Source organism: Pelodiscus sinensis, chromosome Z (genome assembly GCF_052426305.1).
Source record: "Pelodiscus sinensis isolate ZL-2025 chromosome Z, ASM5242630v1, whole genome shotgun sequence".
Taxonomy (NCBI): Eukaryota; Metazoa; Chordata; order Testudines; family Trionychidae; genus Pelodiscus; species Pelodiscus sinensis.
This window is the reverse complement of record NC_143085.1, coordinates 38,291,029-38,310,891: the sequence shown is the minus strand read 5'-3', so window position 1 is coordinate 38,310,891 and position 19,863 is coordinate 38,291,029. Positions and strand designations below refer to the sequence as shown.

The window sequence follows — 19,863 nt, the reverse complement described above, 5'->3', positions numbered from 1 at the left end:
GGGGGCTATTTGAACTCCTATGGACTTTTAAAATTTACTGCACACAAAAACAACATCAAAAGAGCATTAGTAAGGTTATAAAGTCAAATAACCAAACCTCATGAAAGGCCAGAGAAAAGGTATCCTTAATTTGGCCTCTTGGTGCCCATGGCTTAACTACAGTTTTTAGAGATATTATCACATTATTTCTGCTTAGCCCCTACCTCATTGAATGCACAGGATGGGCAGTGCTCACTTAGGAGCAACTGTCAGTATTCTGTTTTAGCCTCGCTATTCTGTTTGTGGCCTCCAGCATTATTCGCTGTGCCCCGTTCAAACCTGCTCTGAGGTCAGGTAGATTAATTTCTCATGGGTTTTTCTATGGGGCTCATCTCTTTAGTAGCTGAGCGCCTTTCAAATGTGTATCTGCACAACGCCCCGGGGAGACCAAGGAGTGGGGTTATCCCTATAGGACAGGCAGGGAACTGAGGCACAGAGACATTAAGGTGGAAAGTGTGCACTAATTTTGGATGCCCAATTTAAGATGTTTAGGACCTGGTTTTGAGGTGGGTGTAGCATTCTTTAGTATTTTCTATATTCAGAGTGCCTGTTCCTATCGAGTCAGTGAGTTCTCAGCACTTCTGCAAATCAGAGCCTTTGATCTCAAGTCAGGCACCCAGAAAATATGGGACACACAGACCACCTGTGAAAAGGCTGGTTGTTAGTGACTTGCCCAGCATCACAGACAAGCACTTTGGCAGAGGCAGGGACAAAACTGAGTTCGTTCTGGCAACATCCAGCAGCTTTAATCATGAGTCCACTGTTTCTCTATATGCAGTCCTTGCCCTCGTTCACTGTGCACCTTCTAACTTCTACGGCAAACAAACTTGATTCTTCCCCAGAGTGGATCCAGCCTGTGTGCTGAAGGAGTCTGAGGTCCCGTAAAAAACCAGTATGTGTTCACACAGTTCATAATGCATATGCACAAAGGGTCTGAACTCAGGCAAAAAAAAAAAAAAAAAAAAACCAGACAAAGAATTTCCTGCATGTGGCATTATATTGACACTCAGATGGGTCACTGGCAGGGTTGGAAGGTTTAGATCCACCACACAGATCTCAGTCTCTCAGCCACATGTGTTACTGGAGTAACTAATAGCAGTAGTAAGTGGACCGGCAGTAGAGGGACGCTGTGCTGGTGGTTTTCACAGACACTAGCCGGAAGCAGAGGCACAGAGAGAGTCAGGAATCCTGCATTCCACTGTAACCTCTGGAAGGGAGCTGGGCCAGATTAAGGCATGGGCTAGCTGGGCAGCTGCCCGGGACGCCAGCATATGGGGGGCACCTGATGGCAGCTGTAAGGGGCGCGCAGCTCCCCTTATATCTGCCATCAGGCACCGCATGCCTGGCTCCTGGATCGCGGGCTGCAGCAGCTCCCAGTGGCCACCCTGCAGCGGCCACCTGGGGCGGGAACTGCGTTAACCCCCGTAGTGCCGGCCAGCGGCCGCCTGGGGTGGGGGCCACGTTAACCCCTGCAGCGCCGGCCAGCAGCACCTTTCCTCCTGCGGCCGCAGGGCCCTGCTTGGCCAGGCTCAGCCCGCCCTGGGTGGGCCCAGGCTGCGTGCCAGCAGCGGTAGCCAGGCTGGGCCGGGCCAGGCACGTGCGTCCAGTTCTGCACGCCCTCCCCCACGTGCTGGGCGGGGCCGCGCATGGGCCATCCTGCAACCCGGAGCGCAATTCAACTGCCTGCCCGGGGCGCTGGAATGGCTTGGTCCTGGAAGGGAGTACACGCTGATGGTCACAGGTGCTCCTGTTTGTTCCTTGTACGTTTGTCCCCTCCAGCTGGTCCCTGTCCCAGTCCTAGTCTTCCCCACCTGGCTCCTGTCCTAATCCCATTCTCTTCTCCTAGCTAGTCTCAATTTTCGTGCCTCCTCCCAGTCCCAGCCTCTGTGCTCTGCCTGTTTCAGGCTCACTCACTAATCCCAACACCCCGTTGCTCTCTCCTTTTCTCCCTGCCATCTCTAGGCCTATGCATGCTCAGTGCAGATGGACTCTTGGGGCACGTAGTGGCTAAATCTAAGAAGTCTCTTCTGAGCTTGTGCAAACTTAATTTTTTCAAAGTCCTGTATCTTGGCCACATTTGGGCAGATTTTCATAGGCACATGGTCCCTCATCCAAAAGGGACCCAATCACCAGTTCCAAGTTCCTGTTCCAAAATTACTAGAGCATTTTAGAGAAAAGACCACTAGAATGTTTTATCATGGGCAAAATAATGTGTTTTTTTCCCCCTTTCTCTCTGACGTGTTCTTAGAAATGTCAGAATTGTTTTGGCTGAAATAGTCCATAGAAATTCAGCTGGAGGTAGACAATAGGCATGGAAAAGTTCTGCTTGGATAGTTACCTTTTGGAGAAGTGATAAACAATGCAAAACAGAGTCTTACTCTGGGAAATGTTGGACAGCCTTAGTAATTGGAAGTTACCAGCCACACCATTCACAAGAGTACGTGCAGGGAGGGAAAAGTGAGATAGCATACATTATTGTTAGGGACGTGTTCTATCTCCCTCTAATTTTTTTCCATCCATGCATGGAATAAATTTTGTTATGTGCACCAAGGCATGTGTGAATGTGCACCACCAGTTGAAAAACATTCTGCCGGCTGTGGGTGCTCTGCTAATCAGCTGGGCAGCATTTGAACCTTTCTTACATGTAACACTGAATCTGTCACACTTTAGCCAACTCTTGTCTGATAAGTATACAAGTGTGTAAGATCCCAGGTTTGGGCAGTTGCAGCTCTAGTTGGCCTTTCCTTTCTGGTGCCTTTTAAAACAAGACAAATCTCAATTTCTATTACTTCTTCCCTTTAAAAAAACACCTAGGAAATTAAATGCAAAAATGAATAGTAATGCAACTCAGGCTGGCCTCTTTAGCATTCAAAAGTTGAGAAATACAAAAAATTAAGCTTCGCTGCAGAGCTCTAACTCTGCCCCCTTGTGCATATTCATTAAAATACAGAGTTTAATTATGTGCCATCAAATTATCTGAGACACCCATGTATATTTAATGTTACAGGGGGAAAATTGCATTAGATTGATTTCTATTATAAATTATATTTTATCAATAAAGAACTCATAAAGGCAAAGAGTTTAAGACTGCACGTTCGACTTTGACTTTTATTGTGCAGCCTTACATTTCATTGCATTGGATATAGATATATGGCTATCTAGCAGTCACAGTAATCAAGCGATGCACATTTGTGGGGATTAGAGTTGGCAGATGATAGATTGTTGTGTTCATTGGCAATTTCAAAAGCTAAAAATATTAGAGTCAGACAACTCAAAAAGTTAAAGAAGATGCATTTTGAATTCAGCAAAACATTTAGTTTTATGAAAATTGAAATGTTTCATGTAAATTTTCCATTTTAATTATAAGATATTTTTGTGTTTTTAAAATAAAGTTAAAATATTGAAACAATTATTTGCTTTAATCAGAGAAATTTAAAAAACTCCATTTAGAAAATGTTGAAACAAAATATTTATCTTCTTCACACACCCTCTCCATCCATAAAAAGCTGAACAAACAATTTGGCAAACTAGACACAAATTCATAAATTTTTTTGGCTTCTCTGAGTCTGCATTTTCCATGGTCAACAAACAAACAAACAAACAAACAAACAAGCAAACAAACAGTGTTGGTGTATGTAACTCTCTGACTGCTACAAGCATGTATTAGTCAGAAAGACCTCTGTTTCTGGCTGTGCTTGCACCTATGCAAATGAGGCCTTAAATATTCCTCTGTGTGCTCTTTTACAGGCGAAGGAAATACTGTAATGTACACCCCGGGCTGGCCAGAGATGCAAGTGCTCTGTAATTAATTATGAACACACAAACGTATTTGTGCATCAGGGCAGAGTCTACATAGTTGAGTCATCATGGATTGCCTGGGTGCCTAAGTGAGCTCAGCCACCCAAGAAGAGCAATGATGACACAGCAGTGTAGTCCCTAGTAGGATTTCTGAAGATTGTGTGGTCATTGTTCAGCACAGCCATTGGACAAAAAAGAGAGGAAATAGCATCAGGGGTTTTAGAGCTCAGCTGCTGTCCTGGAAGCGTTAGGACAGTATTTGCTTATCTGTTCCCAGTTTGCTGTCTGTTAATCAGTCTGAAGTGTGCTCTCCATCCCAGTGTCTCTGGACTGTGGGTGTTACCCCCATGCTGCGGGCGCACACAGGTGCTGTGCAGTATTTGGGTATGTTTTCACAGCAAGATGGTACCTGCAGCAGTGTGTTTTGGAACCTGGATCACCACACTTGGGCTTGTGCTATGGTCCTGTGTAGACAAAACGGAGGGAGGAGGGTGGACTTTGGACTGTCAGCTCCCAGCCTGAGCATTTACAGAGCTGTTTTTATCTCTGTAGCGTGAGCCTGATGTGTGCTTCAGTTAGATGCCACCTGTGCTGGTGGGAGCGGCTTGCCTGTTGTCTAGGTGCTCACCTCACTGCGAGATGTCTCCCATCACCCTGGCTCTGAATGCAGTGGGATGCAGAGCGGGGTAATTGCATCACTCAGGGCATGGATTTCCATGACCATTGAGCAATATAGTTATACCAAACTCATTTCCTAGTGTAGTCCAGACCTAATACTCCTTGCTACTGGCTACTGCCTACGGCAGTCTTAGGCTATATTTATAGTGCCAATTGAACAACCAAAATTTTATCATTCAGAATTGCTAACCTCCTTCCCCCCCAAAATTTTGCCATGGCAAGTGCCACTGAACTGTGTGTGTGGGCCAGAGCACTCTCCTGTTGACAATGCAAATGCCTTCAGTTGGACAGAACCGACAAACAGCTGTTACACTGCCCCACTTTTAGTGACAGCTGTGTCAACATGGCAGACAGGAGGTGGTATAGGGCATTGTTTTGATATCTGGCCCAAATTAGGCCTAAGAAAAACACCGTGGCCTGTGTAACCTCCCCATCTATCGGATGTCCTTACTTTGTCAACTTTTAATAGTTCAAACATAAAATGCATTTTTATTGGGGAAGTAAAAAGTGTACTTGGCCATCTTAATCTGTAGAGAACAAGTACAACGTAGCGGTCACAGCAGTCTGACGCCCTACTCCCAAGAGGGGAACTTTTGCCCGTCCACTACATCTTGACAACCGCCCCTGGGGCAGGCACCTCACCTTTTCCTGACAACTGTCCCTGAAAGGGGAAACCCCACTGCTGCCTGAAGCTGTGTCTACATGACAGAATTTTTTTTGGAAAAACAGACGTTTTTCCGAAAAATCTTCACTTACATCCATACTGCAATTGCATTCTTTTGAAATTTTTTTTGAAAGAACTGAGGGGTTTTTCTGGCACTAATAAACCTCTTTCTACAAGGAAGAAGCCTTTTTCCGAAAGACCTCCTTTGGAAAAGATGTGTGTGGACGGGGAAGAGGGAGATCTTTCGGAAGAAGAGGAAAGAAGAAAAAGCACAGGTGCCCTGGTGGCCATTCTGTCCATAGCAATCACAGCTGAAATGCGAGACAGCGTTCATTCAATGAAGTTTGGCAGTGTAGATGCTCTCTTTCAGAAGAAGTTTTTTCGGAAGATTTTTCCAGAAAAGCTTTTTCTGAAAGAAGCCTGCTGTCTAGACATAGCCGGAGACTCTTCCCCCAGAGATGAACTCGGTGTGTTCCATTTGATGTGAAGAGGAAGCTTTTTTGTATTGAAATCAGGTAACCTCTCTGAAATGCTGCTGCTGCTGCTGCTGCAGGTGTTCACTTTCCTCTGTATCCACTCAGCCAACAGACAGTGACATTCCTTGAGCAATGCAGAGTGAATCACCGTTATGTGCTGGTACATGCTCTGCATAGCCAAAGAGAGAGAGAGAGGTTTGGACAAAAGTCTTAGGATAGCCACCTGATGTTTCACTTAATGCTTGCCAAGGAACCAAAGTTAAATAATAGATGCATGTCACTTCTCTGTCTGGTTACCCATTTATTAAAACACCTAAGAACACATGTGCAGTACTCCAACCCTTGCCCTATCACTCCTTGAACAACAATGGTAACAACACAACTACATAATGTGGCCTATCCACATAATGGCAACAGTCAGCTGAGAAATTTTCTTACCCAGTCTCATCTGAAACCAAACAAGATCCATTAACACTGGAGGATGCATTACTGAAATTGACCCCATGTTCCTGCTGTACTGAGAAGAGAATTTAGCCTCCTGACTCACTCTGAGGAAGGCATCTTTCTACTACATGGAATAATATTTCTAAGAACTGCAAATTTCTTACTGCAAAATAGAAAACGCAAACTTTTGCCGTTATGCAGAAACTTGTTTTCACAGCCTCTAAACTGTCTCTCTGTACTCTGGCTCTTATTCCTCGGCACGTGTCAGAGAGTTGCTATTTGACACATTGGGGAGTACTGAATTGGCTTTCATGAAATAGAGACTAGAATTTCCAACTTGCTGTAAAGCAGTGCCTCTCTGTGCTTTCTTTTCCTTTCATTTTTTGTAATACAGAAATTACTAGTTGCTGTTGCATACACTGCCACCTTCTGTAACGGAGATTGAAATTTATGAATTGCTCTAAAACATTGTCTCCCATTCTAGCTACTCTATGAACAAGTGATTTATTTCCCAAGGTTCATAGTAATTTTTACTCAGCAAGTAATGAGATCACTTGGGGTATGTCTAGACTACATGGCTCTGTCGCCAGTGCCATGTAGATTAGTTTACTAGAAATACCCAAATGAAGCGGTGATTTAAATAATCGCCGCTTCATTTAAATTAAAATGGCTGCCGCGCTGAGCCGATCAGCTGTTTGTTGGCTCAGCGCGCTAGTCTGGATGCTCCGCAGTCGACATCAAAGGCATTTGTTGACCGCCTCAGTAAACCTCATCCCATGAGGCATAACGGGGCGGTCAACAAATGCCTTTGATGTCGACTGCAGAGCGTCCAGACTAGCGCGCTGAGTCGACAAACAGCTGATCGGCTCAGCTCGGCAGCCATTTTAATTTAAATGAAGCGGCGATTATTTAAATCCTCGCTTCATTTGGGTATGTCTAGTAAACTAATCTACATGGCTCTGGCGACAGAGCCATGTAGTCTAGACATACGCTTGGATTCCTTACTTTGACATCTCAATGTGTTGATACATAGAGATGGTTTATTTGTTGGGTACCAGTGCACAAGGACCTGCTGAGAAATGGGAATCAAGTGCAGCAAGTTCAGGAAATTATTAATTAAAAAGGAACCATTTAAGGACCATGAAGATTTGGAATGCATTTCTCTTCTGATAAAATTTTAAAGAACTTGAATTTGAGATGGAGATGTCCTACTTTATATAATTAAAAAACACTGATGGAAAAATCTTGTGTGGCTATGACCCCTGCTGTGTGTATCCTAGCTTTGAATCCTGTGTTGTTTTATACAAACAATAGAGCTTCCACTGCTTGCTTTTTTTATTTCCCTCTGTTGGAAATGTAAATTCTCACCTTTATCCCACTCCATCCGCCTGGAATAACGCCTCTGCTACATGCAGAAGAACATGAGGCTTTGTCTGCGTGAGAAAGTGGTGGCAGTGTAACTTAATAGGTGATTTTACACTAACTTGGTTAAACAAGTGCAAAAAGCTGTGTGGACACTCTTATTTCGTAGGGAACCATGCTTTTGGCTTGGCTCACATCACTGCAAGTGAAACTGAAAAGAGACATTCCCAAATGGAAATAAGTACGCACACGGGGATCTGCAGCTGTTTAAAAATAGTTAAGTTAAACAAGTGCAACATCTGTGTGAAGCCAAGAACTGGATGGGTGCATTCTCTGTTCCTCTGCTGTCCTCTGGTCTCAGTCCTAGTCTCCTATCCTGTTGGGTCTGCAGAGCCTTTCCATGTGCTCCCCCGGGTCTCCAGCTGACCCAGTGTTCCGTACATGGAACAGAGCCCGCCCTGTCTGACTGCTGAGATTCCCCAATGGAGCAATAACTCGGATGGATCCTTTTAAGATTTCTGCAGAGCTCTGCGGTAAGCTCCTTCTCCCAGATGTCTGAGCTGAGCTGAGTGAGATGATGTTGGGAGGAGGTTCCCTCTTCTTGCCTGTATGTAGATGTGTGTCCCCAGGCTGCTATGCAGGGTAAAAACTTTTAGAATTAATGTTTACTAAGGACAAACCTGTAAAAGAGCAGAACAAATCCATATTTACCTTTCTGGGTCAACAGTGAGAAACAATGCCATGAGTTTGCAGCCTGCTGGTCTCCACAGCTGAGCCCATTTTCAGATACACTGTTCTGATGGGTAAGAGCCCCTGCTTGTGCTGGGACATGGCCAGTGCACTCCCTGTTCACTTGCTGTGCTCACAGGCTACGTCTAGACTGCAAGCCTCTTTCGAAAAAGAGCGTCTAGACTACAGCCAGTACTTTTGAAAAAGCAAGCCGCTTTTTCGAAAGAGAGCACCCAGGCAGTCTGGATGCTCTCTTTCGAAAAAGCACAGTTTGCATTACATAGCGCCTTTTTTCAAAAGAGCACTTTCGAAAAAAAGTGCTCTTCCTCATAAAACGAGGTTGTCCATGATTGAAAAAAACGCTGGGTTCTTTTGATTTACTTTCGAAAGAACGTGGCAGCAGTCTAGAAGCAGGGGAAGTTTTTTTTTGCAAAAAGGCCACTTTTTTCGAAAAAAACCTGTAGTTTAGACACACCCAGTCTGTTACAGAGCACAAGGCACAGTGTCTGTAATTTTAAAATCCTATCCCATATGGGCAAAAAATGAGGCAAGAGCATTATATGTAGAAATGGGCTGCAAAGAGAAAACAAGGGCACTAGGGTGAGGTCCACAATCTTGGCTCTATTCATAGAATCATAGAAGTGTAAGATGGGGAAGGAACTCAGTAGTCGTATACTCCAACCCTCTGAATTCAGTATATAGCAATCATCATGACAAGACATGATGTTTGGAACTGGATTTCCCCAAAGCTCGGTGGTACCAGACCCATTGCTAGTTACAAGCACAGCTAAACCAGAGAGCTAAATGTAAAGGTTTTAGGAGCTATGCAGCCTGTGTGTGAGCTTAGTCGGACTACAGGATGGCCTCTTTGAGGCAGGCTGCACCACTTGTTGAAGATGCAGTTTCTCTCACTAGCTTTCTAGCACATAGGTGTTCATGGGCCTTTTGTTGCTTTCCCCATAGAAGGGACAGAAAGGTTTGGTAAGGAGACAGCTGAAATGAGAGCAGGTCAGTATGATGGGCAAGCCACTGTTTTGTTCCAACATACAAAGTGCCCATCCTCCAGTATTTCTACATGTGCCCATCCCATTGTTATACAATGCTATTCGTAAACAACACTGCATCCGATTGTAACAGGAGTATATGCAGATTGCAGCATCAGTGGGATTTGCCCATGGCAGCTCATGAGCCTTTCTACATTTTTTGTTAGTCTCTAAGCTGCTGCAGGGCCATTCGCTGTTTTTTAAGTTTCCCCATCAGATGTTTCCTGTGTTCTCTTACCTGTGTGTGAGCACAGCCTGAAGAGAGACAGTCCATGCTAGAGAGTCCTCCGGGTGTTTTTCCATTTGGAGCAGGACGTTGGGACATATGGTGGATTGTTTTCACTCTGCTTTTCTAATGGTAGCTGCAGTCTGACCTGGGGATGCATTATGCTGGGAGTAGAGGGGCAGAATTCCAGGGGCTTTTGTGTGGCAAGACAAGGAGTGGACTCTGAAAAGCGGTTGTTGTGCTATACACAACTACTAACTTACCCCTGGCCCATCGCCAGTCCCTGTTCCTTGGTGCCAGCTTAGAAATATGATGAGTCCCTCTTGCCCCTTAGTTCCATGTTCTTCTTTTGCTACCTTCCAAAACTCACAGTTTGCAGCACACCAGAGACAAGAGGGTCAGGCAGGAAAGGGGGGATCCTTTGTCTTTGTGATGCATCCACTTAGATGCCCTTTGGGCTGAGCTCATTCCTCTGTGCTATACGGCAGCCTTGCTCCAGGGAGGGGAGTCCCAGGAGCTGTAGGAGAGAGAGAGAGAGAGTGTGTGTGTGTTGCTTTTCAATAACCTGCTACTGCAAGCCGGAGCCACCCAGCCCCATCCTCTGCTCCCATCTGGGACAGAAGTCTCTTCATTGTCTGTACCCCCCGAAGAGATGTTAAAGCAGCTCTAAGAGAGGTATGGGAACAATAAAAACTTGGCAGGAAAACAAGAGGACCAGGCACATTGGACTGGGCAGGCAGGGACTGACCTGCTAGAAAACCAAGAGTAAAAAGGATTCAGCCACAAAGTCTTGTTTTTGAAGAAGCTCTTAGCCACCTCACTTAATAAAACCAGGAGTGGTAGCAGATGACCTAGCATTCTGTAGCGACAGGCTTATTTGCTAACCAGTACCAAACATTTCCTAGAGTCCATAATTTTCACCTTCCTGTTTGTCCGTGGATCCATCTTCTTTCACCCACTGCCTCTCTCGTGCTAGTTCTGACGTACCCCTGACTTGCTGGGTGCAGGACTGCAGATAACCATGAGTTTCAGGAGAGCTAAATAAATTTGAGTTTTTGGAGGCGTCATGCTTTACTGCTCACTCTCGCCTGCTGGGCTGACTGCTTTTATACGCCTGGCCGTTATTCCAGCAAGTCTCTGTAAGGTAAGTGCACAAAGTGGCCACACTGAGACTTGCACACTCCTAGCCCTGCCCAGCAGCGTGACCTTTCATCGCTTGCACTGACACACTCATTGTGAGGCAGCGAGGGTTGCTCCCTACGACATATGCCACACTGACCCACAGAAGCCAGGGAATGAGAAGTGAAGTCACCTGACAGGACATACCTGCTACTCCTCCACCCTCAAGCACATGCCTTGCCATTACTGCAGCTAGTGTTCAGCCATGCACTGCCATCTCAGCTCTGCCCCACGTCTCTGTTCCATGTACCCCCCACTGCCAGGGTATACTGCTGCCAACTGTGCAGGGTGCCTGGTGCCACTGGCTGTGCTGGGAGGGAGTCATCTGGGAAAGGGAGTGATGACTGGCTGGAATCCTGAGCATGGAGGAAATGGGCCATTATCTTCACAGCGATGGAACCATCCGTCAAGACACTAGTGGGTCTGGCTGTCCCCACAGCACTCTTGGTGTTTTCTTGCCCTCCGGAGCAACACACAGGAATTGCCCACTGATATCCGGTGTGTGTTCTCTATGCCCCTGAGAAAGCAGGGGGCCTGGGGCACCGGAACCTTTCCCATCCCTTTCCTTGTTACATTACTGACATCTGTCTATGGCAGTGTGTTTCCCTGCAGCTGCAGGGCCTTCCCTGGGGCTGGAAAGCCCGTGTGCATTTACGTAGCTCAACAGCAAGCCTTGGTGTGCTCTGCAGCTCAGGCAGCTTTCCCCCTTAGCTGAGAGAGTGATTGGAGCAAGCCTGAACTCTTCACAAAACCCCAAGCAACCCACACCTTGTTACAAGCCAGTAGGAAATGAGTAATGATGACTTTTCGGTGAGGAAAGGAATGCACAGGGTGCTGGGACCTGAGGCTTTGATGAAGTGTTAACTACTCAGGCTGTTTTTCCTGAGCGTTATCAGCTTGGAAGGGTTTTTTAGGCAGGGGATGATGTAGCACAAACTGTTGGTTCCTGTTACAAGACGCCTTTCCAAGAATTGCAGGGTGACTCTGGGGAGAAGGGCCTTGGGTTTCCTTGCAAGATGAAAGCAGCTAATGTTCCCATGTGGTAATCAGACAGGCTTTTCTTGCCAGCTTCCTTGTGTAGTCCACATCTACTGCACCCTTTGGCCTCCTCTTTCCACTTCCACATGAAGGGCCTGGCCGAGGCCATGGGAGGCTTCAGTGTCACCAGCTTCTCAGGTGGCTATTTGCAATGATTTGGGGGGAATGTAACCCGCAATAGTGGCCAGTCTCCAGGACAGCAAGCACTGCTTGGAACATGGCAAAAGGCTTTTCACGTCTGTACATTGTGGATAGAGGGACATTGGTTGCGATGCAATAGCACATGCAGATGGCTACCGATGGGAATATATTCTACCTCCAAAAGTCAGGGGCTTGAGCATAGCCCCCATAGTGGGAATGCAGGGGGACCCGTGCATGCTGTGTGCTCTGAAAATCATCAGGGCAGGGGACTGATCCCTTCCAGTTCTAGGATTCTAGAACATCAGAACGGCCATACTGGGTCAGACCAAAGGTCCTTCTAGCCCAGTATCCTGTCTACCGACAGTGGCCAGTGCCATGTACCCCAGAGAGGATGGACTGAAGACAATGGTCAAGCGATTTGTCTCCTGCCATCCTTCTCCAGCCTCTGACAGACACAGGCCAAGGACACCATTTTATCCCCTGGCTAATAGCCTTTTATGGACCTAACCTCCATGAAATTATCTAGCTTCTCTTTAAACTCTATTATAGTCCTAGCCTTCACAGCCTCCTCTGGCAAGGAGTTCCACAGGTTGACTATAAGCTGTGTGAAGAAGAACTTTCTTTTATTAGTTTTAAACCTGCTACCCATTAATTTCATTTGGTGTCCTCTAGTTCTTCTATTATGGGAACTAATAAATAACTTTTCTTTATCAGCCCTCTCTACACCACTCATGATTTTATAGACCTCTATCATATCCCCCCTCAGTCTCCTCTTTTCTAAACTGAAAAGTCCCAGTCGCTTTAACCTCTCCTCATATGGGACCCGTTCCAAACCCCTAATCATTTTAGTTGCCCTTTTCTGAACCCTTTCTAAGGCCAAAATATCTTTTTTGAGGTGAGGAGACCACATCTGTACACAGTATTCCAGATGTGGGCGTACCATAGTTTTATACAGGGGCAGTAAGATATTCTGGGTCTTATTTTCTATCCCTTTCCTAATAATTCCTAGCATCCTATTTGCCTTTTTGACCGCCGCCGCACGCTACGTGGAAGTTCTCAGAGAACTGTCCACGATAACTCCAAGATCTCTTTCCTGATTTGTCGTAGCCAAATTAGCCCCCATCATACTGTACGTATAGTTGGGGTTATTTTTCCCGATGTGCATTACTTTACACTATGGTCTCGTGAAGGGACTCTCAGCTTGTGAAGGTCGCTGAGTGTTTAGCAGATGAAGCACAGTGTACATCTGCTGATGCTCTGTGCCTGGAGGATGAGAACAGAGCAGGGTTGTTCCCAGCATGCCTGGACTGAAAGCAGCAGCTGATAATGCTGGGGGGGGGGGGGGGTGACGGATGGGAGGAGTGCAAGTGGGGATCAGCCCTGACATGCAGGAAGGAGGCTCCTGTCTGCAAGCGATAGAGAAGAGAAAATGAAAGTACCACAGGGCAGTTCCCGAGCCATGAATGTGGGTCAGCGAGGGCATGGCCTCAGCACTGAACAGTGGCTGGCTGCAAGGGGTGACATCGTTGCAGGTGAAGTGACACCACAAAGGCAGTGAGAGGGAGTTGGCAGTAGTGCATGCAGCCTGCAGCATGGAGCAGCCTCTTGCTCAGGACCTTGCAGGTTTGAAATAGGTTCTCGAAGTGCCCTGAACAATACTATGCTCCAGAAGGGAGAGACTTGAATCTCAGCTTGAGGGTGCCCCCTTCCTCAGGAGGGGGATGTGGCAGGTTGGGGTTGTTTGGGCCAGAGATGATGTGGCTTATCTGCATCTGCCCCTTCAGTGCAAACTCCTGCACACGGTGAGCCAGGTCGCCCTTTGGAATCTCTGATGCATGGTGCAGCAGCTCGTGTTTTCCTTCACACCTCTCTTCTTCCTGTCTCTGCTCTGCTCGTGGCCTAGAACATGTTAGTGTTCCAGAGCTCCACGCCATCAGTGACTAGGAGACATTCATGGCAAGTCATCCCAAACTGTCCTGGTGACTCCTTGGGTCTGCAGACTGAGACCAAACCAATGGCTGCAGATAGGCTGTCGGCACTAGATGGTTCTGGCCTTTCTAGGCGCTATCCCTGATCTCATTTTTTTATAGTATAGTAATGCGCTAGACAGCTCTGCTGTCTGTCAGGTGTACACAGCCTCCCCTGCCAACAGTTTGCTTTGCTCACAGTCTCCCTCTGGAAGTTATGGCCTCTGAGTGTCTTGTTGGGAGCCTTTGTGAAGAGCAACCTTGCTGTTCATTCCAAATGCCACCTGGTCTCATTATTCTTGCATCAGCTTTTTGGGCATCTCTCTCTTTATTTTTCCTCCAATGCTGTAAAGGTGAGAAGGCCAAGCACTAATGCAGTACTTCTTCCTTTCACAGAATATACCTAGCAGATGAGGAGTGTCAACACAGATTTGTTTTTCAAATGTTTCCGCACGATTATTTTCTTGTTAAAAGTGACAAAGAGGTGCAGACTGCCGGCCTTTAGCCAGAGATGTCATCTCATCTTTGCATAGGTGAATGGGCACAGGATGACAAAGAGCTTTCTGTGGGAAAGCTGAAAAGTGAGTCGTGGTTTTGTTGTTTGTTTCAAAAATAGTTCCCTATCCAATCCATCCCCAGCATTGGGTAATGCCGGGTCAGAAATGGCCACAGCCATTGCAAGATTGCTCCTTGAAGTGCATTTTCCAGGACACTGTCAATCTTGGAATGTCTCTAGAAGAGTTTAGTTGTCTGTAATCTCGGATTTCACTGCATCTTCCAGCAGCAAAGTCTGACAGTGAATTCAGCAAAAGCACTGTGTTTTGACAACATTTGGAAAGGCTGTTCTAGATTCCTGGCTTATTTCTGCCTTTGTGGGTCTGGCTTCCCTATGTGCTTGTACAAACTCTCTCATCAAGACAAGGAACAGCTGGTGCAGATACAGAGAGGGAAAGAGACACTGTAGAATCTCTCCCACATGGAAATGAAGTGTCCCTTCTTACCCAGCCTTCTTTGACCTGTAACTGTCTAGGAGGGTGCTGCCAAGGGGCACAATATCACCTAAAGTGACCATTGAACCAACAATGACTGACCCTCAAATGAAGGTGGAATTTAATTGCAGATGCTTTGGCTCACCCAGGAAAATTCAACACAACTGCTGATCAGAGCACTGTGAGCCTTGTGCAGGCGGCCATGCAACCTTTCCTGCAGCTTTGCTCAGATCTCCCAGGGGCCAGCTTAGCATACTGGAGTATCCGATATGGTGCATTGCAAGTGCAGCCTTGTGCTCACCTTGCAATGACTGTGTCACACGCAGCTGGACACCACACAGAGTCTGCGCCTGGGGAAGCTCTTGGCATATCTGTTTGGACTGAGTAGCAGGAAGGGACCGTCCTCTGTCTTGAAAGCTCCCCTGTTCACAAGAGAGCAGTATAAGAAAAGAAGAGGGGAGTGTTGGCAGAGAAGAGGGATATCTGAGGAGAGGGGGTGCTGCTTTCTAGCGCAGCCCTAGGGTGTATAGCACAGCTTGGATGAGGCCCCAGCCTTTACCAGCATTGTCAGCGAAGGCAGACACATCTGTGGCCATCACCCAAGGGAGGAGAGGACTACTCGGGCTGCAGTTCAGTAGGGAAGAAGGAAAAGCTGGGAAGAAGCCTTGCAAATGTTGGTCGGTCGCTGTGGGAAAGTGCAAATCCAGCTGTTGCTGCCTTGCACCTCCAGAGCTGACACGTCCCTGTGCAGGGAGTCAGTTCAGTTTCTCCAGAGGAGGGGAAGGCGCTGTCCAAGCCTAGGCTGCCTGTCCCTGAGAGCCCCCTCTGTGAGCTGCCCTGCGTGGTTCTGCTCATGCCCTGGCCCCCGGTGAGTCAGGAGACACTGAACACGGCACTTTCTGCTCCTCCAGACCTGACGTTTTCTGGCAGCTCAGGAGACTAATAAACGACTTACCACTTGACATAATCCTTAAAGGCTCTGCCATGCTGTTCAAATCTTCTCCTCTCCTGCCTCTGCACAGGCCTTGAGTGACCCTCAGAGAATGGGAATGTTGTTGATTAATGATGTCATCACCTGCATTGTTTATGGGATGGAGATGAGTGAGTCTGTCTCGTGTTCCATAGAATCTCTTCTCTTCACAGCAGCTCCTCTGGGTAACACAGAAATCTAAACTTTGGTACCTAAAGGAAACCATTCTAGGGCCCTGCTACCGACCACTGTGCTTTGATAACAGGGCTCCTTTCGGAAACTGATCGCCATTCGGTGTAGAAATGAGCCTGTTAATCTTTATCTGTGAAAAGGTAAATCAAAGGAACCCAGAAAAATGCTGGAGAAATTGTTTGATGGCAAACAGTGTTGCATGAAAGGTTCTCGTATGTGACATGGAACCCATGGATTTTTTTCTAGTCCAGGACTCTTTCATGGTATCTGCTCAGATGATATTGTCCCTGCTTCCTTGTAGTATGGTGTCTCCCATAGCATCAGAATCTGTATGTTCACCCATCTACTTCAGAGCTGACTGTCTCCCTCATGATGAATGCATGAGGAAGAAGCCAGATGGTTTCCATTCTGGTTATGATAGGCAACCTGCCTGGGTAGTATTTACGGTGCAATTTTATCTCACTGCCATGAGCGAATGATTTCAGCATACACGGAACATCAAAAGTAAGGCCTTTGCTCACCGGATGAGTCTTTCAGAGCTTTCCCTCACTATTTCAAAACATTTTCCATAACAATCAGACATGGCCATTAAAACCACACAGCTAAGGTTTTGCAACCCAATTACATGATCAAAACACATACAAATTGTCAATCAGGTAATTACATTAACTTGAACGGTGGTGCTAGCAATTTGAACACATTCCTCTCCATAAATGCTCTTTCTACAGAGACTTGGCAAGTCGCTTTTTCTTGGTTTTCGTGAGAACATAAGAATGGCCATACTGGGTCAGACCATCTAGCCCATATTGTGACTTTAGACATTGGCCAATGCCAGGTGCCCCGTAGGGAGTGAACAGAACAGGGAATCATCCAGTGATCCCTCCCCTGTCGCCCATTCCCAGCCTGGCAAACAGAGGCCAGGAACACCATCCCTACCCATCCTAACTAATAGCTATTGATGGACCTAACCTCTTTGAACAGGTGGGTTTTGCTCATGAAAACCCTATATATATTTGTTAGTCTCTAAGGTGCCACAGGACTACTCATTTGTTTGTTTTTTTAAAATTATAGACTAACTGAGACTGTCCTCCATGAATTTTTCTAGCTCTTTTTTAACTCTTTTATAGTCTTGGCCTTCACAACATCCTCTGGCAGGGAACTCCACAGTTGTGAAGAAATATTTCCTTTAAATAATAGAGTTCATGATCTTAAGGAAAGGTAGAAGGGAGACCAGCACAATTGAGGTAATGGATTTCAGGAAGGCAGATTTTGATAAGCTCAGAGAACTTGTAGGTAAGGTCCCATGGGAAGCAAGACTGAAGGGAAAAACAACTGAGGAGAGGATAACAAGTGGAGTTCCTCAAGGGTCTGTTTTGGGACCCGTACTGTTCAATCTCTTCATCAATGATGTAGATATTGGGATAGAGAGTACGCTTATTAAGTTTGCAGATGATACCAAACTGGGTGGGGTTGCGACTTCTTTGGAGGATAGGGACATAATTCAAAATGACCTTAGCAAGTTAGAGAAATGGTCAGAGGTAAACAGGATGAGGTTTAATAAAGAGAAATGCAAAGTGCTCCACTTAGGAAGGAACAATCAGTTCCATACATACAAGATGGGAAACGACTGTCTAGGAAGGAGCATGGCAGAAAGGGATCTAGGGGTCATAGTGGACCACAAGTTGAATATGAGTCAACAGTGTGATGCTGTTGCAAAAAAAGCAAATATGATTCTAGGTTGTATCAACAGGTGTGTTGTAAGCAAAACTCGTGAAGTCATTCTGCCTCTCTACTCTGCACTAGTTAGGCCTCAGCTGGAGTACTGTGTCCAGTTCTGGGCGCCACAATTCAAGAAAGATGTGGAGCAATTGGAAAGGGTACAGAGAAGAGCGACAAGAATGATTAAAGGTCTAGAGAACATGACCTATGAAGCCAGGCTTCATGAACTGGGCTTGTTTAGTTTGGAAAAAAGAAGATTAAGGGGGGACATGATAGCGGTTTTCAAATATCTAAAAGGGTGTTACAAGGAGGAAGGCGAAAATTTGTTCCTCTTGGTTTCTGAGGACAGGACAAGGAGTAATGGGCTTAAAGTGCAGCAGGGGAGGTTTAGATTGGACATTAGGAAAAAATTCCTAACTGTCAGGGTGGTCAAATATTGGAATAAATTGCCAAGAGAGGTGGTGGAATCTCCCTCTCTGGAGATATTTAAGAACAGGTTAGATAGACATCTGTCAGGGATGGTGTAGATGGAGCTTGGTCCTGCCTTGAGGGCGGGGGGCTGGACTCGATGACCTCTTGAGGTCCCTTCCAGTCCTATGATTCTATGATTCTATGATTCTTTGTTTTAAACCTGCTGCCTATTAATTTAATGGGATGACCCCTAGTTCTTGTGTTCTGAGAAGGAAATATCACTTCCTTAGCAGTCTCTTTTCCAAGCTGACAATTTCCAGTTTTATTAATCTCTCTTTATAGAAAGTAGTTCCATACTCCTTATCATATTTGTTGCGCTTCTCTGAACCTTGTCCATTTCCAACATATCTTTTTTTGGAACGGGTGACTACATCTGCACGTGGTTTTCAGGCTGTGGATGTACCATGAATTTATTTTCTATCTTATTATTGATTCTATTGATCTTAATGAATCCCAACATTTTATTAGCTTTTTTGACTGCTGCTTCCCATGGAGTGGATGTGTTCAGAGAAATATCCACACTGACTCCAAGATATTTCTCGTGGGTGGTAACAGCTAATTTAGACGCCATCATTTTCTATGCATCACTGGGATTATGTTTTCTAAAGTACATTACTTTGCATTTATCAACATTGAATTTCATCTGCCATTTTCTTGTTCAGTCACCCAGTGTTGTGAGAGCCCTTTATAGCTCTTAGCAGTCTGCTTTGGACTGACCTATTTTGAGTAGCTTTGTATCATATACAAATTTTGCCACCCCACCATTTCCCTCCTTTTCCATATCATTTATGAATAGGAGATTGGTCCCAGTACAGACTCCACTGGGACACCATTATTGAGTTCTCTCTATTCTGTAGGCTGACCTGTAAGTAGGGAAAATAAGGGGAAAAGACATACAGAGCTTCAAAAATTTGCATGATGTACTTCTCAGCTCAGGCTGCTTTTTTTTTTCAGTTGAAAAACCAGTGGTAATGACAGCAACTGCACCATATTTCATAGGAGATGAAAGAATAACCTCGTTCAGCAAAGGCTGATGCTCCAGAGATCTGTCGGTGGTTTTAAAATTAAAAATATCACATGGGATGTACTGAGTAAAATATTATTTTTGTTTTCTGGTTGCTTTTTTTCTCTTCAGAAGCCTAGTGCTGTAGTTTCACAGCAGGAATACCATAGTCATTAGGGGAAATGCTTTTTATGAGCTCTAGAGCTAGCTTTGAAAAAAAGGGACCCATTGGGCTGAAAGTTTCCCTGCTTGTACTCAGTCCTCCTGTGGTTTGTGTGCATAGAGAGCTAGTTAGCATGATTTCTCCTCATCAGTTAGTCATTGTTACTGTCTCATCACAAGGACTAGGGAGTGAGGGCAGCCGTTCTGAAGGCTTTTAGCAGTGTGCCTGTTTGTTCAACCTCTGAATAAACAGGTTCTCAGCATTGTAATAGGAAGAGTCAGTGGTCGTATTTAGGAAGGAACCAATGTGACACTGGAACCAGATGTTTCTCTTGAAGACTTGCAAAACTTTCCCTTGAATTGAAAATCTGGTAGGAACCAAATAACTTTGCCTTCACCTTGTTAGAGCAGCGACAAGTGTATGAACTGATCTCTGTGGGAAGATGTCAAACAGATAAACTGAACTGTGGAAATGGGAGAATGTCACTGGATTCTTCTGTCATGAATTTAATTCCAAAATTCGCCAATGCAGAATAACTTGTAGGTAAAAAATGATGAAAAAGGAATGATGTC

At 45.7% G+C, this 19,863-nt stretch overlaps 1 protein-coding gene and 1 long non-coding RNA gene across 2 annotated transcripts in view; both read left to right on the top strand.

Moving 5' to 3' along the window:
• The window catches only part of MN1 (MN1 proto-oncogene, transcriptional regulator), a 215,046-nt gene that overhangs the window by 165,293 nt on the left and 29,890 nt on the right, over positions 1-19,863 (top strand). The window lies entirely within an intron of this gene.
• LOC142818530 (uncharacterized) lies at positions 7,054-19,227 on the top strand. Its single transcript, XR_012896038.2, has 2 exons — positions 7,054-16,075; positions 19,080-19,227. It is a non-coding gene; the product is annotated as an uncharacterized LOC142818530 (long non-coding RNA).